Here is a 19367-nt window from a genome sequence, read left to right as displayed (position 1 = left end):
ACATTCTGATGAATGTTGGTAGCCACTGACATCCATAGGTACATATTTTTATTTTATTTTTTTATTTGAGAGACTTTTAAGTCCTACTTTATATTAAGTGGCCTGAACTACTTTTGTATGTACCTGCATCAAAATTAAATAGTGTTCTTACTGTGTTTATAAGGTATTGAAGAACACTTCTTGTATTCTTAAGGTCAGATACGGCTATGGTTAGTTGCCATTAGCACAATGCAAAAACATGGATTTATTCAATAAGTACATTTTAACAAATTATTAATTTCAGTGTAAGTACATATTAATTAAGGCCACTTAATATAAAGTTGGCTCGACTTTAGACTCATTTGTTTCAACTTTGTATTACTGCAATGTGTGACTGTTGGACTGTTGCATTTTTGCTGAAACACTCAGTATTTAATAAACAGTATTTTTTTACTCAATTTTACGTCAAACCTAACTGTTGTGTTAAATTTTTTATTGAAATTCTTCACCCTATTAAGTTTTTCATTATTTGTCTCAACAAACAACCTAGTTTCATGTGTGGAAGCTGAGACAGAGAGTTCACTATTCTATTGATGAAAAAAGACAATAATCCACAGAAAAGGAACAGCACACGGTCCATATGCTTTAATATAAGACCAGACAAAGAACGTATGAGACACAAGGACTTAAATACACAGGAAAACCGAATAACTGAACTGAAACTAGTGTTTATCAGAATACATTTCTATACAGCTTAAAGTGACATTTAAATGCTTAACTAGGTTAATTAGTTTAACTAGGCAGGTTTGGGTACTTATTGTTTAATGATGGTTTGTTCTGTAGACTATTGAAAACATATTGCTTTGAGGGGCTAATAATTTTAACCTTAAAATGATTTTTTTTTATTTAAAATTGCTTTTATTGCTTTTAAAATAACTTTTATTCTAGCCAAAATAAAACAAGTAAGACTTTGTCTAGAAGAAAAAATATTATCAGACATACTGTGAAAGTTTCCTTGCTCTGTTAAACATCATTTGGGAAATATTTAAAAAATAAAAACAATTAAAAGGGGAGCTTATAATTCTGACTTCAACTGTAAGTTAGAAATTCTACATGCACACTTGCACTTCATTTTCACTGGAACACCTTTTAGGCCAAATATACATCATAAAAAAGACAAGCAGTCAAGTAACATATAGCTGTTTCTATAAAACAATATATTTAAGCTGGTCAAATAAATACATCTTTGCTGTCCTCAAGAGATCATTATCTCAGTTTACTCTCTACTGGAACTTTATAATTATCGAGCCAACAGATTTCACCAGGCCTCCTGATTTATCAATGAACTGGTTAGAACAGTACATGAAGTGAACTGATAAAATAAATCATTAATAATTGTTTGTCCGTCACATTCACGTAGATTGAAGAACTGCTGGAGCAAGACATACTGTACCAGGACATTTTCCGTTGCTAATGAAAACACAGCTTGGCTTGAGTTTAAATACATTTAAATGAACTTACGCCAAACTGACCTTGTTGTAATGATCAAGACATGTCCGAGTGCAATCTAATCTCATTAGTCTGTTTGTGTGTGAGGGAGGGTCTATGTGTGCACACTACACTTATCATCTATCCGTGTGCTGCTCAGTGTTTATATGTTCAAACATGCGTGCAACTTTTTTTTTCTTACCTGCACGTTTACAAGCACATCAGTATGCTGATTATCAGTTTATTGATATAATAAATGATGTATTTTAATAGATATAGGTAGATCATTTAAAATTGATAAGTTTGTGTATAATTTTTTAAAAGATTGATAAAAAGAGTATTGCTAGATGTCAACCGACTGTACAGTTCACAAATCTCAATAGTCAGCATTTTGACAGTAGCACTTCTATTCCTGCTGCACACATTTTTTATTCTTTGGGTCAAGGAAGAGTTTGACTGTGTGGTTTTTTTTTTCGTGGCCGGTTGCAAATCTTTTGCTCTGACTGGATGAGCTTAAATTGGCAAGAAGGACGTGCCAGCATCACATTTCATAAGTGCACACTTGAGTAAAACTGCAGTACAGGAAAAATGTTTAGATGATGCATAATTGGGTTAAGAATGTGTCTGTAAGCAGACTCAGGCAGAATATTTGCAGGGACAGTGATATTCTGATATTAACAAGATTAAAGGGGACACAGTTATTTGAAGCAATCAGTTCAATTGTTTCTGATATCTACAAAGAAGGTATGTGGCCTAGGTAAGTAAAAAAAATCCCTATATGACTTTATATGCTCATTTACAGTAAAACGCCAGATATTATCCCCAAAATCATAAGATCAGGTTTGCCATATTTGGAACAGTTGTGAATCATAATACACTTTGGAGCTCGTCGATGCCTGCTCTTACTGTACACTCACACACACACACACACATTGATTTTGGTGGTTTACAGGGGTTCTCCTAAGGTGTATTGCATTTTGTTATTATATGGCCCTATCCAACCCCTAGCCCTAAACCCCACAGGAAACACGTGGCAAACATTTGAACATCAAAAGACCCCTTTAAGTATGATTTTTTGCATTTTACAAAAACACAAGGTATGTCTTCATAAATTCCACCTCATTGTTGGAATATGTAGGCCATACCTATGTCATTATACAAATCTCTGTCCTAAACTACCAAAACTGATACACACACACACACATGTATGTACTCTAAAAAAACATAATCATGCGCAAAATAATCATAACTTACTTGTCAAAAATATTTTAATCAGGTAGATACCTTCTTAAATCTTTTTAACTATGGTCAAATTATATCTGTAAAATATACAGTTGTAGTCAGAATTATTAGCCCCCCCTGAATTATTAACCCCCCTGTATATTTTCCCCAATTTCTATTTAACAGAGAGAAGATTTTTTCAACACATTTCTAAACATAACAGTTTCAATAACTCCTCTCTAATAACTGATTTATTTTATCTTTGCCATGATGACAGTGACAGATGACATAAATATGTTACTAGATAAATTTCAAGATATTCAGCTTAAAGTGCAGTTTAAAGCCTTCACTAGGTTAATCAGGTTAATTAGGCAAGTTAAGGTTATTAGGTAGTCACTGTATAACGATTAAATATATTGCTATTAGACGGTTAATATTATCGACCTTAAAATGGTTTTTAAAAAATAACAGAGAAAGACAAAAGAGAACCAGGCCTGGACATCATGAAATATGACATATTTATATTTGCTTTCAGTTTGGTGGTAGTCTCCCCGAGGGACTGCCACCATCTGTATGTTTATTAATTTATTAAAGTATATGAATGTTCATGGATTTCCTGTCCTCCTTCTTTCCGTGAACTGTAAGAATTAACGTTGTTACAACATTTAAATAAATGAATTGGTCATATAGCTGTATTCATATAACTCATAAATATATTGGTCATCATTATTGTTTTCACAGTCCACACTTCAAAAAGGGCATTAAAAAAATATTATCCACTTTGGAGAGCATTTTCAAAGAGGTGAACGCAGTCTCAGTGTCCATGGAAGGCAAACGAAGAGCCAAACATACATTTTTAAATGACAATGTATTAGTGCGGTATAAAAAATGTTGTACTAAATCCCACATCAGGGACCATATTTCTCAAAGAGTTTAAAATAAATTGTAAAATAATGAAGACAAACGATAAGTGGATAATATCATAATATAATTAAATCATAATATTCTGGAAGAAATATTTTATGGTTTCACATGTAGATTGATTAATGTGTGCCATTAATTATGAATAAACCAATCAGATTACTGATGTAAACGCTCTCACTGTTCTACCTCTGTTCTGGTGCAACTTGTCACTGCACATACTTCCCATGCTGTTTGTAGAGGGAGGAATTCATTGGAGAGCTGTTTCAGAGCTAAAGGATGCTGGGTATATCAGCCCACACTTGACTCATTGACCTGCATTACAGACTGTACTCGGGTCACAATATCCTAATCAAAGATACCCCATGCCTTTATTTCTGTTCTTCAACTTCTAGGGACGGAGAATTGAAAAATATGTGTGTGGGCCTGAGAGAGATTATTTTCACTGTTCTCAGCATATGATGTAACAATTTAAATATGAATATGTTTAAATTCACAACATTCTATTGTAAGTTGAATACCTGGCTCACTCTGATCTCTCATATTGTCCCACTGTTGATCACATGGATAAGCTTTACAGAAAGTCCCATAGGAAGCATATGGGGATTTCCATTAATATCTCGAGTTTCTGGTAAATATGCTTTATCCTTCAGACCTCAATTATGTTCCATCTCTCAGAAAAATGTAAAAGTAGATTTTCCCTGTCCTTAAGACAAGACCAAATAAAGGAATACAAAATTCAATAAACCTTAATACATTTTCTTTCATTCACATCAACGTACATCAGGTCAAAACAAATGCACTTCAAAAACAACATACCAACATCAAATTAAAAATTAAATAATATAATTTTTTGATGTTTAGTTGAAGGTTACAAACTTTATTAATATTTAAATATTCACATTTTTATTTTATAAACTGCTCATGATAATGGATAGACATAAAATAGTTCACCCAAAAATATAAATCCCGTCATCATTTACTCATTCTTTACTTATTTCAAACATTTGGGGTTCTTCATTCTGTTGAAAAGAAGATATTTTGAAGAAAGCTGAAAACCTGTTACCATTTTTCCCTTTCATGTCAGAAACTCCAACATTATGTTGAAAACATTTGGTGAATCGCCAAATGGCCAATCACTCTGAAGAGTAAAAAAACAGGTCAATGAATGCCTTATGGCAGTTCATTACGCTGTGGAACCCCAGATTAATAAAGGGACTAAGCCGAAAAGAAAATGAATGAATGAATGAATGAATGAATGAATGAATGAATGAATGAATGAATGAATGAACGAACGAACGAACGAATGAATGAATGAATGAATGAATGAACGAACGAACGAATGAATGAATGAATGAATGAACGAACAAATGAATGAATGAATGAATGAATGAATGAACGAATGAATGAATGAATGCCTTTAAAATGGCAGAGAAACTCCTTCACTAGCTGACTATATAAGCAGCACCTGGAGGAGTCTGTCAGACACTTCACTTTAGAGATTCACGCTGGTACAGAGACCTAGAGCTCCAAGGTTTACATCCAGTAGGTCAACGGCACATTTGGTGGCTGTCTAGCTGGTCACTTCTCTCTTCTCGCTGCATGTTTGGGGGTCCAACATGTAGAGGCAGTTCTCATGAACAGCTAATGCCTAGCTAAGATCACAGCATGTGCTTGCAAAAGCACAAGCCACCCTTATTGCTTTCCACAGTGCAGTGATCACTCAGGCAGGTCTGTTGATTTCAATGGGGCATGCCCTCTTGGACAACCAGCGTTTTGTCCCCTCTTAGGCTGGACCCGTGTCTTTCCACCCAGCTAAGAATCTTTCTCTTATGTAGTGCTTCTCCTAGGTTAGGGCTAGCCCATTTTCCGTATTGTCACATTCGGGACTGGGACACTTTCCCAACGTACTTTTTTTTCGTATAACATACTGACAAGGTTTAATGCTTTTATGACCTTTTTAATTCTATTATTCCCAGAATTTTGTGATAAAAAGGGCCAGGGGATGTTGGAAGGCTGCATCTTTGGTGACAGTGTGCGCTCACGCTATTCGCTTGGCAGAGTGATTGGTCATCTGGCAAGACCCATAATGTTTTCAATATTATGTATCTGTTTCCTCCTTCAGGGAACGAGGGTTGAGACAATAATCCAGACAATTTCCATAGTATTTTTTTTTTCTATGGAAGTAAATGATTACAGGTTTTCCTTTGTGTTCAACAGAAAAAAGAAACTCATAAGTAGTTTGAACCACTTGAGGCTAAGTAAAGAGTGAGTAAATAGTGATTTATGGTTAAACTACCCTTTTTACCTTTAAACCCAGTCATGCTTAACCTCTAAGCCCACTTTCCATTATAATGGAAAGCCTCCAATTCCTTGATTTTTAACTTGTATTAGAAAATTATGTCCTTTTATGTCCTTTTCAATACAATCTATGAAATATTGAGAAACATATCAATAAATACGAATACAATCATTGAAAATGTTGCTTACTCAGACCTGCCAACTCTTACGCATTCAGCATGATAGTCACACAATTGACCATATTCTCACCCTCTCACGCCACACATTTTCTTATGCAGTAAAATCATCCCTGTGAAATCTTCTTTTTCTGTTATGTGAAAGACGGTTTAAAAGACTATACTTGTTATATAAAGATGTTATTCTCAATGTGCAACCAAACCAACACTGGTGAAAGCAAGCAATGTAATCAAGAACAAACTGACACATGTGTGCAGATTTGTATATATTTGTATTATTAAGGGGGGTGTTTTTGGTGATATGGGTAGGGTTAAATATCTCACTCCAGGCTTAAACTAAAAGTTGGCAGCCCCTTGGAACAAAGTGCTGCCATGTCTTTTTTCACCCATGTGGACATATCTTAAATTACAAGTGACAGAGCTTTACTGCTGTTTGATTGGGTGACAAAAGCTAATATCATAAACAACAGGCTTTACATTTGTTGGAATGCCCCAGAACCAAAACAAAATGTGAAAAACATGACCTGACCTGACATCTGATGTCCATTGAAATGGATGCAGGGTCTGAAAAGATTAAAAAAAGGGGAAATATTTGTCTACATTTCATGACTGGAATGAAATGTGACTTTCCAAAGCATTTTAACTGTCCTCTAAGGTATTAATAACAGAAGTATAAAAACCGCATCAAAGCAGATGTTTATCACAGTTAACCTGTAGACACATGAAAATGATTATGACAGATATACGACTAGTGGAGCAGAACTGATCTGTTTGTGCAGCTTATTACTTTTTATATATATGTTTACCTGTAAATTAACCTAATTATTATGAATAAGCATTTGCTCTGGAACAAGTAGGTGTTATCACTGATGTTCACTCACCATTTTACTACTCATTTAGATATTTTTAATAAAAAAAAAACAAACAACATCTGTCTAGTAACACAAGGCTAACAAGGATTTTGCAGCGACATTTTTAAACACTTGTTGTCTAAAATTATGTCCTTTATCAAATCATGTTGCATATATACATTATTTGTTTCAGTTTTTGTGTTTTGCTTTTAAAATACACAAAACTTGAGTAAAACATTTTTTGATTTATATATATATATATATATATATATATATATATATATATATATATATATATATTATATTATATTATATTATATTTTATTATATTTTATTATATTATATTATATTAAATAAAATAGCAATTTAAAAGTATAATGAAAAGCCTAATTTGTTGTCAAGTTGTTAAAAGGCCCTTAAAGTATAAAGCTTTTGAACACCAGACACCAAACAAGCTTTTAATCCACTTTCCGTTTTGTTTATAGATTAAATCAGACAAAAGCTGCTGGATATCTGCAATTATGCTTCACCAAGAGCGTAAGGTTCTCATAGCCCTGCTGCATTCACAAATGCTCTATGACGTCCTTTTGAAAATGATAAGGGTCTGAGGCAAGTGTTCTCTATGACTGCAATTCACTTCATTCAGGTCATCAGTTTTGAAATCTGACTGACTTATCACTTTAAAAGACCGCAAATGTTTTGAAATCCAATAAATGTTATGAGGTGCTTGAGGAAATATACAGTGCACTCTCAAAAAAAAAAAGCTACAAGGCTGTCACTGATGTGGTACTCCAAATAATGTTTGTACACTTTAGTAACGTAATTTTAAGGTGAATGCCTTGCAGCTTTATTCTATGGATGGATGGATGGATGGATAGATAGATAGATTTTTAATAAACAGGAGAAATCTAAAGAAATAAAAAATATATAACATTTTGTTAAAATTTTGTTTTTCTAAAGATGTTAGCAATTCTAACTCCTATTTTAATGACTGTAAGTGTTGAATAAAACTTTTTTGTTTAAATGAACCTTAAATATTGGCTATGTTCACTGATAAATGGATTAAAGTTTTCATTTTCGAAAGGGGGTTTACTTATTTACGCTGATGATAGTGATACAATATATTGCTAATATTAATATTAACAATAAAGTAAATAAAATGTGATTTGTGAAATAAATTTGTTTTATTTTATTTATTTTATTACAAACCATTCTGTCAGAGCTGTAAATTTCACATAACAGAATAATTATGTGAAATAATTATTAATTATTAAATAATTTTTACCTCTCCCATCCCCTTGGCAAACCACACCCTGTATATACTGGATATATATGAAGCAGGTGATTAGAATGTTACACACTGTAGGTTGCCAATAAAATCCTTTCGTAGGTCAAGGCTTTACAACTGAAGATCTTCAAATTAGTATAGTATACCCATTTACAGTTGAAAATGCCAAGCTACCCACACCGTACAACGGGTCAGCTAATTCAGTACATCTTTACAAACAGCGAACAATAAAGCTCTCACTAAACTATTCAGATATCGAAGAGAATGTCAGCCGTTATTGCAGGCTGTCATCAGCATGACAGCAGTGTTGTTTTGTAACAAAAAAACAATGACTAACAACACACTAGCTCATTTTGACAGGCAAGCCGGACACACATCTGGAAAACTGCAAGGAAAATATTCCATAGGGGAATTTGTAGCTTGACCTTTTGAACCAAAAAACGTGACATCTAACAAAGTGTCATACGGGTCTGCGTGGTTGTGTGGAATACACAAGTCCAGATAAGAGACTAGTCATGATTTTGCCAAGTATGATGCGATCCTGGATTTAGATATATGTTGATCCTGGAACATCATTTTTGTTGGAAGATGTAATCCATACCTATTCCCTACTCCTAAACCCAACCATAACTGTATATTATTCCCAATATCAGAGAGGAAAAATAGTTAGATAAGAATCATGTAGAATTGCATAAGCCTAACTGTGCCAAGTAGTACATGTTTCTGGATTAACATCTATGTTGATCCTGGAACAGCATTCCAATCAGCCAATCAGAATTAAGGCATACATTTACAGTTTATGTTAAGCTTAGGCTTACAATACAATACAGTATTGTTTTGTATTATATAGTATTGTAAGCCAAAGCTCAACAAAAAAGGTAAATGTATCCCTTAATTCTGATTGGCTGATTGGAATGTTGTTCCAGGATCAACATAGAGGTTAATCCAGAAATATGTACTACTTGGTGAAATCAGGTTGGCACACATAAGAGTGTACAGATGATTATTTGGAGGTACAGCTTAATAACAAACACAGAAATACAGAATAATAAGAAACAGAAATGTTGATTTTTAAAAAGTAATACTAGTGTGAAATTATTTTTTCCAGTGAATTGTTTAATATTTTTTTTCAACTAAAAGCATAATAGTGCAAGTACAATAGTTTTACTAAAAAGATGAAAACTTAATATCCAGTCATAATATTAATGTTCAATAAATCAGAAAATGCATGAACACTCCTGGAATTGTGGTCTTGTTCAGTCCTGAAATAAAATCACTGTAAAAAAGGCTGGCTTTCACACAATCGGTTTGTGTAGGGACAACGTGAAGGAATTACAGTTTTTCTCAGTCACTTTGGTGCATTTCTCACAACACTATTTACATTTCCACAACAATTCATGCATTTCTCTAAACAATTAGTCTGTGCACATCCTAGAAGCAGTTTCTCATTCTTTTCAACAAATTGCGAATGCTTTTGGACACGCATCAATTGCTTACATACAACTCTCTGCTGTTTATAACATCATCATTCGCTTATGTCATGTCAGTCAAAATTAACTAGACTTGGGGATGCTGAATAGTCATTCCACATAAATCTAATAGTCCTCATTTCATTACTTCAGTCATTACATACAAAAATGTTGAACTAGTTGTCAAAATCTGTCAAGAAAATTTTATTTAAAAAAATTACAATCTTTATTTTCCTAAAAATTTCTTAAAAATTGAACAATTTGATGAATGATTTACAGACCTGTGTATGTTATAGGTTCAATTCCATTATGTTCTGCAATTTTGTTGACAGTTGTGCACAGCGCTGCCCAAAGGGAGTTTATGTTTGTTGTAAATAAGGGTGTATTTATTCTTTTGCACAATGCTGTGAATAAATTAGAATTGTAAAGAGCATATGCAGTAAAAAATGTGAAACATACATATTCAGTGTCTTGTACTCAGATACCTCACTAAATTCAGTGATGTCTAACTTTACTGTGGTTTACAAATGGCTGTGCAAATAGTATATAGTGCTGTCTTGAGCATTTTCAGGAAGTGTCACCAAAATCTGACATTTTTTAGCATTGAAAAAATGTAGAGAGTAAACTGTCATAATGAAAACAGGACAAAGCCATCTGACTATCTTTTTCATAAACAATGGTGTCGGGACTTTTCATTTTAATGATACTGACACTTTGATTGACATGAACACTTGCTTTTGAGGAATGAACTATCCATTTTGAGCATGTGACGCGCTTTTGCAGGTTATCAGCTAGGTTTTGCAGTTAATTGTTTTGAGAAATGTATTAACTGTTGTGCAGACATGCACTAGTGTTGTGAGAAATGCACCAAAGCGACTGAGAAAAACTGTAAGTTAACTTAGTAGTAACACTAAACATAAAACATTACATTGTCCAAAAAAAAAAAAAAGAAAAAAAAAAGAATTGTGTTGTTTGAGCTCATTTTAAAAAAGTAGTTTGAACAAAAAGCAAGCATAATATTTTTGGGTGAAGCAGCCTTTTATTCTGACATTCAGAAAAGTGTATAAACGTGGTCAATAGCAAGCATTCGGCCAGTCACAAAACCAAGACTGTTTGTAAAAATTACCTGTGAATGTTAGAAAGTCATGCAAAAAGTATTTAAGCTTTGGTTAAGGGATTATCCTGAAGACGAAACAGTTTTGGTTTTACTTCACTTTAGTGCCAGTGCACGCATGAGAGATAAACAGACAGAGGGGATTAGAATAGAGACACAATAATAACTACATTTTTTGCCAACTTTTATTTGCATCCAAAAGTAAAAAGCGTTTCGAAACTCTTCCTTCAATTATAACAGCACCATGTCTGCAGCGTGTGTGGCTGCTAGAACCAAACCCTTTTCCCATGTAAAGTCAAACTTAAGACAGTCAACATTTGTTTAATTAAAAAAGTTGTTTTCCTCTGCTATATTGAAAACATACAGTCACACTTTACAATAAGGTTTCATTAGTTAATGTGTTTACTAACATGAACTAATAACAAACAATAGTTTTCTATTTATATGTCCTAGTTCAACATTTTGTTATGCTTAATTAAAATCTAAATGCATGCTTGTTAACATTAGTTAATGCAGCGTGAGTTAACATAAACTAACAATGAACATCTTTAATTTGTTAACAAATATGAAAATAAAAATTCTAAATGTATTTTTGACTGTTTGTTCATGGTAGCAAATGCATCAACTCATTCATTCATTGTCCTTCGGCTTAGTCTGCATATCAGAGGTTGCCACAGCAGAATGATCCACCAACTATTCCAGCATATGTTTTACACAGCGGATAGACTTCCATCTGCAACACATTACTGGGAAACACAAACACACTCATTCACACACACACTTAGACACTACAGCCAATTTAGTCTATTCAATTTACCTATAGCGCATGTCTTAGGATTGCAGGGGAAACTGGAAGAACCAGAGGAAACCCACGGGAACATGGAGGGAACATGCAAACTCCACACAGAAATGCCAACTGGCAAAGCTGGGACTCCGTAACCTGCTTGCTGTGAAGCACCCGTACTAACCACTGCACCATGGTGCCACAAAATACAATAACTAACATCAACTAATACAACCTTATTGTAAAGTGTTACCAAACATACAACATGTTTGACTTATATAACAACAAAGACAGAGAATCAGCTTCATTATTTAAAAAGGTGGAGAAGAAAGGACTCATATACAGTTGACGACAAAATGATCAGCCCTCTTGTGAAATTGTAGATATTTTTCATATTTTAGTGCTGTTTGACTGCATGTGAGAGGTTTTCTCAACATATTTTTCAATAATAATTTTAATAACTGAATTCTAATAATTAATTTCTTTTACATTTGTTATAACGACAGTACATGATATTTAATAGTTTTTTTAAAAAGATATTTTATTTAGTTTAAAAGGTAATTTAAACGCTAAACTATTGGTAAGGATATTTGGGGAAGTTATTGGACAGTTTTGGTTTGTTTTGTAGTCGAAATAAAAATGAAATAACTATTACACTAGATTTTACACTTTTTTCCAGCCAAACTGGAAAAACAAGACTTTCTCTAGAAGAAAAAATAAAATAGGAAATATTTGGAAAAGAATACAAATTTTGCAAAATTGCTAACAATTTTGTCTTCAACTGTACATTGTAAAAAGTGATTACTCAGAAAAAGCAACAAAACCAATTGCCTTAAAAAGACAAGATTTTTATATTATTTATTTATTTATTTAGAACAGAAAAATCATACACAAAGCAATTCTTTAAACAAAATACATTTCAACATGGTCGAAATGGAGCAGGATGAAGCACAAGCTTCAATAATTATGCACATAGTTCATGTACTTAATAATTTAAAGACGATGAGTTTAGTTCACTTTATCAACAAATCGCTTTTTATAGTGTATAAACATGCACAATAAATTAAAACGAAGGGGAAAACACTTGCAAGCACTTCATAATAATTAACCAAATTATGTTCCGTAACCAAGCTATTACAGTGTGCTTTAACAGCAATTCATCAGGCTGAATATAAAATATGACCACATCTGATACAGTGTGACGTGAAATGTTTTATGCACTTTAATGTAACGACCGGTGCAGTATAAAAATGAAGAACAGTATGTGCTTCTGTGGGACATTATAGATAAGGAACAGTGTTTGAGAGAGATAACACATAACAGACGGTACACGGGACTCCCTCATACAGTTATAGAGCGTGTGTGTGTGTGTGTGTGTGTGTGTGTGTGTGTGTGTGTGTGTGTGTGTGTGTGTGTGTGTGTGTGTGTGTGTTTGAAAATCCAACAATAAAGCTGTATATTGGGTACAGAAGAAAGAATTTCAGCTCTGCTAACGATGCTGAAGCTGTGTGATAAACGCATTATGTCTCCTTTCAGCCATCTCGCAGGAGACTCCATTCCTGTCTTTTATTGTTTGTTCATTGCTTTTTTAATCCCTAAAAATATTGTTTGCTTCAATCTGTTTTGATTTGCATAATGTCCCTCATGTATCGCTCTATTAAAACAACCGTGTGTGATAATTATGTGTGTGAGAGAGAAAAACAAAGAAAGAGGGAAGGGGAATGTAGTAACGGACTGTCAGTTTCCTGTTTCTTAAATAAAAAAAACAACAATCTTTTAGATATGGTGCATAATTTTAGGAGCTTGGTAAGATCCCATGCTGAGATAGAACACTCATAAAAGAAATGATGGCTTAAATTATGCCTGTCATCTCTGACTTTCAAGAGAGCTTTTAACACAAGCTTTGGTAGAGCAAGTCTTGACAGTTGCCAAGTATTTTTCCTTGGGCGAAACAAAAACAACACAGTAATCAGCAGCTTAACCTCAGGAGAAAGTGTGCGTATGGGTATTGTGCTGGCGATCCTGTGTGCATGCATGTTTGCATTGCATATGTGTGTGGAAAATGCAAAGCAAAGGTGGTCATTGAAGACTTCAGAGACATTACTGGAGTCTTATTAGAGGACATCAGCAGCAAACAGGTAGTCAAGTTGTCTGCTAAAGCATGCTAAATTTAGGTTAAAGAGACCTGAATGATATGTTGACTGAAGAAGCTGCTTGTCAAGTTGTCGTGTCGATGCTTGTGAGCTTTTCATAGATACCCAGAGATTTTGTGGAGTAAAAAAGCCATTTGAGGACTTTGAACATCACATACGCAGACAAGTCTCACAATCATTCAAACGGAGCACGCTGACATCCAGCATTTACTATAAAAGAGATAGTTCACTCAAAAATGAAGATTCTGTCCTTTGAAAATGAAGAGTTTATCTTCTGTCTTTTCTCGTCTTACAGATAAAATCCATGGTGTTTTTATTGAAGAATATTTTAAAGAATGTTAGTAATGGTATCTATTGCCATTGACTTCTGTTCATCATTATAGACATCAAAGGCTGTTGTTTACTAAATAGTTGTTATTTCCAACATCTTTAAAATGGTTTGTGTGTGTGTGTGTTCAAGAAACATATAATGAAATGTGTTTCATTTCATCAATAGATGAAATATGTCATTTCTTCGATGTTAAAATTCTTTCAGTTTTACATGCATGACTTTTTAATTTTATTGGAGATGCTTGTGTTGCTGAAATTGCACACTAAACACATTGAAATATATTGATTATAATCAGCTTCATTTTAAGCTTCCAAAATTATAGATTTATGCACTGTAAAAAAAACTTTTGTGGAGTCAACTTTACACACTTCCTCAGCAGAAACACAACGTCATTAGACGTTAATATGAGGTTAGACTTGCCAGTGTCTAAGGACAATGTTATTTTGACTTTCAATTGCGATGCGAAATGACATTGAAAACGTCATATTGACATCAAATACTGATATTTTTTTATTAGATATGGGAACCAAAATCCAACGTCTGATAGATATCATATTGGTAATGTAACGTGGAGACTGACACGGAGGGATCCATTTTGCAGTATTTATTAAGTCACACTTAAGCATCAACACCTCGCACGGCTGTGCGAACATACAACATACAACTCAACGATGATTAGCAGATAACAGAGGCAGAGTGATTACCAGGCTTGTGTCAAGGGCAGGCAGCGTGATTCAGAGTCCGTGTCACAGGCTTTAGTCAGGGGCAGGCAGCAAGAATCAGAGTCCGTGTAAGCAGGCTTTGGTCAAGGGCAGGCAGAAGACAGAGCAGAGTTGAGAAACGGGTTGAAGTGGTAAACGGGAGATCAGGCAGGATAGAACGCTCAGAAATGCTGGCCGGGGCTAAACAAGACTTCGCAATGAAGTGTGTGTGTGAGCTGCTTATATCTGGTACGTGGGTCATTAGTGAGATGGAGAAAAGGTGTGCTGGGATCAGAGTGAAATGGATGACGTAATGGTTAGAAGTCCGGAGATGGTGACCTCTGCTGGTCAGCGAGGGGAATGACTGGGACCGAGTCGGTGACAGAGCCCCCCCCCCAACGAACGGCTCCTGAAGTGAGGCAATTCTCGATGCCAGGGTCTTCCACGGGGGCGAGGGGCCGGCATCTCCGGATGTTGTGAGTGGAACTCTTCCAGTAGTGTGGTGTCGAGGATGTCCTTGCGGTTAATCCAAGATCTCTCCTCCGGGCCGTACCCCTCCCAATCAACGAGATATTGGAGTTGTCCACCCCGGCGTCTGGATCTCAGGATCTCGTGGATCTGGTAGGCCTCCTCACCATCGATCATGAGGGGCGGGGGACCCTGTTCACCGGCTGCCACCTCCCTATCCGCCTCGGCTGGACCAGCAGCAGGCTTGAGCAGAGAGACATGGAAAGTGGGGGAAATACGAAAATGATTAGGGAGTGTCAGTCTGAACGAAACAGGAGATATTTGTCTTTCAATCTGGAAAGGACCCACGTACCTGGGACTGAGCTTTTTGCAGGGCAGCTTGAGGCGTAAGTCGCGGGTGGAAAGCCATACCCATTGTCCTGGGGAATACATGGGACCAGGACGTCGGTGTCGATCGGCTTGTTCCTTGAAACGCCGTACGGCGTGAGAGAGGTGAGTGTGAGCTGCGTTCCAGACCTCTTCGCAGGTTTTAAACCAGGTATCCACCGCAGGGAGTTCAGAGGTCTCGCCGGACCAGGGAAAGAGAGGAGGTTGGAAGCCCAGCACGCATTGAAATGGGGTTAATCCAGTAGATGCTTTTCTGAGGGAGTTCTGAGCATATTCTGCCCACATCAGAAATTTGGCCCATTCATTCTGGTTCGAATGGCAGTACGTGCAGAGAAATCTGCCGATTTCCTGGTTCAAGCGCTCTGTCTGCCCGTTGGATTGGGGATGATAGCCGGATGTTAGGCTCACATTAATTTGGAGATTTTTAAAGAATGCTGACCAGAGTCGGGATGTAAACTGGGGACCTCTATCCGACACTATGTCTTCGGGGAGACCGTAGTACCGTAACACACACTCGCAGAGTAATTCGGCCGTCTCCATGGCTGTAGGCAGTTTAGAGATGGGGATAAGGCGGCAGGATTTTGAGAATCGATCCACTACTGTGAGGATGGTGGTTTTGCCCTGAGATATGGGTAGATCGGTAATGAAGTCTATTGCGATGTGTGACCAGGGACGATGTGGCACCTCCAGAGGTTGGAGTAATCCAGCTGGACGGTGACGGGAGTGTTTGGACATCTGACAGGGTGAGCATTTATTGATGAAGTTAATGACATCTTGGTGTATGGAGGACCACCAATAGCGGGATTGAATCAGTTGTACGGTGGCTGTGCTGCCTGGGTGACCGGAACTGGGGTGGTCATGTACCTCGGAGATGAGCCTTTCTCGAAGTGATGGGGGAACGAAGATTTTATTCTCTGGACAGGGCTGTGGAGATGGATTGGTTTCGGCGGCTTGAAGGATCTTCTGTTCAATATCCCACTGGATAGGAGCGACAATTAGAGGATCTTTGATTATGGGTTCATCATGGTATTCAGAGGTCTCATCGTCTGAGAGGCGGGACAGAGTATCTGCTTTGATGTTTTTTGAGCCAGGGATATAGGTGACTTGGAAGTCAAATCGGGTGAAAAACAGTGCCCATCTTGCCTGTCTAGGGTTCAGACGTTTACAGGAACGGATATATTCTAGGTTTTTGTGATCGGTGATGACGATGAAAGGATGTTTTGCCCCCTCAAGCCAGTGTCTCCATTCTTCTAGCGCGGCTTTCATGGCGAGGAGCTCTCGGTTTCCCACATCGTAGTTCCGTTCAGCCGAGTTGAGTTTGCGAGAATAGAAGGCACAGGGATGGAGCTTCTTAGTAACGAGGGATCTTTGGGACAGGATGGCTCCAATTCCAGTGTTGGACGCGTCAATTTCGACTACAAAGGGTTGCTCGGGATCAGGATGACGCAGAATGGGTGCACTGGAGAAGCGAGTTTTTAGCTGAGTAAATGCTCGGACAGCGTCTGGGTTCCATTTAAGGCGAGCATTGTTGGCTTTTACCATGGCGGTCAGTGGAGCGGCGACTGAACTGAAGTTTCTTATGAAGCGCCTGTAGAAGTTAGCAAAGCCCAGAAATCGTTGTAGTTGTCTGATGGTCTCGGGTTGTGGCCATTGTGTCACGGAGTCGACCTTTTGCTGGTCCATGGCCACGCCTTCTGGACTGATGATGTAACCAAGGAATGAGATGCAGGTCTGGTGGAATTCGCACTTGGAGCTCTTTGCATACAGCTGGTTTTGAATGAGGCGTTTGAGCACTGCCCGGACGTGCTGAATATGCTCAGACAGCGAATTGGAGTAGACCAGGATGTCGTCAATATACACTATGACCCACTTGTTGAGCATGTCTCTAAATACCTCATTTACGAATGCCTGGAACACGGAAGGACTGTTTGCTAGGCCGAAGGGCATAACGAGGTATTCGTAGTGGCCGTCGATTGTAGAGAACCCGGTTTTCCACTCGTCTCCCTGTCGTATGCGGATGAGGTTATATGCACTACGGAGGTCCAACTTAGTGAAATACTGGGCGGATCGAAGTTGCTCAAGGGCGGCTGGAACCAATGGCAATGGGTAGCGGTATTTAACTGTGATCTCATTTAAGCCTCGGCAATCAATGCATGGGCGTAAGCTGCCATCCTTCTTTTTGACGAAGAAAAACCCTGCTGAAGCGGGTGAAGTAGATGGTCGAATAAAGCCCTTCTCTAGCTCCTCAGAAATGTAACTCTTCATAGCTTCAGTTTCAGGTTGTGAGAGAGGGAAAATGCGACCACGAGGGGGCGTGGTGCCGGGTAGCAGCTCGATGGCACAGTCATTTTCACGATGTGGAGGGAGCTTGGTAGCCTTCTGTTTATTAAATGCCTCAATTAAATCATGATAAGCATCAGGAACATGACGGAGTTCAGAGTCTTCGGTCTTGTTAATTGTGTTGATCTGGACAGGGGAAACAGGATGCAGACATTGGGTAAAGCATTGATTGCTCCATTTGGTGATCTCACCAGTTCTCCAAGAGACTTGAGGGTTATGCTGTTGTAGCCATGGTAACCCAAGAATTACAGAGTGTTTAGGGGAGTTGATGGCAAGAAGGGAAATTTCCTCTTCATGGAGAGAGCCTGTTTGGAGTAAGATTGGCAGGGTCTGGAATTTTATACGTCCTTCTCCCAAAGGGCGCCCGTCTACAGCAGTGATGGCTATGGAGGAATCATAGGAGGTTAAAGGAATGGAGTGAGTGGTGGCAAACGTGTAATCAATAAAGTTACCAGCGGCTCCTGAATCGATCATGGCCATAGTCTCAATCTCATCTCCATTGCTTCTCAAAGTGACAGGCAGATTCACAACATTATTAGTGGTAGTGAACATAGTGGTTGCACTCACCGAGAGGGTTTTAGGGAGAGGCTTGTTGGGACATAAAACCTTCGTATGACCTGGAAGTCCGCAGTAAATGCACAGGTGATTTCTTCTCCGTCGTTCTCGCTCTTCTGGGTTCAGGCGGGTTCTACCCAATTGCATGGGTTCAGCGGAGGTTTCAGGGGATACAGGACTGGAAGCAATTGAGCATAGCGGATTGCGAGTGCGGAGGAGAGTGTCTAACCTTATGGAAAGTTCGATTAGTTGTTCCAGTGTTTTTCCCTCGTCACGACATGCCATCTCTCGCTGCAATTCTGGTCTTAGAGCCTTTCTGTAGAGCGTGGTAAGCGGATCATCAGCCCAGCCAGTTTGCGCTGCCAAAGTGCGGAACTGCAGGGCGAACTCAGCTGCGGAGCGATCTCCCTGTTGGATGCACAATAGCTCCTCGCCAGCGTTACGACCACCCTCCGGATGATCGAACACAGTGCAGAAACGTTTGAGAAAGTCATTAAACGAGGGAAATATCGGGGTACTGTCTGGCCAAACTGCAGTAGCCCAGTCTAGCGCCTTCCCAGTGAGCAGGGAGCACACAAAAGCAATTTTCCCATTCTCGTCCTTAAACAGATGGGGCTGTTGGGCGATAAACAGTTTACATTGCAGTAGGAAGCCTTTACATTTTGCTGGGTTACCTAAGAACTTGTCAGGAAAAGCCAATCGAACTCCGGAAGTCATCGGGGGTTGTGCAACAACAAGTGGACTTGGAGAGTAGTTGGCGGTGGGTTGCGCAGTGGCAGCAGCTTGCAGGTTTTGTAGGGATTTCACCAGTTCGTCTGTTAACTGAGTTAGATGTGTTAG

This window comes from Danio rerio, chromosome 5, assembly GCF_049306965.1.
Source record: "Danio rerio strain Tuebingen ecotype United States chromosome 5, GRCz12tu, whole genome shotgun sequence".
Classification (NCBI taxonomy): Eukaryota; Metazoa; Chordata; class Actinopteri; order Cypriniformes; family Danionidae; genus Danio; species Danio rerio.
Note: the sequence above shows the minus strand (reverse complement) of the source record.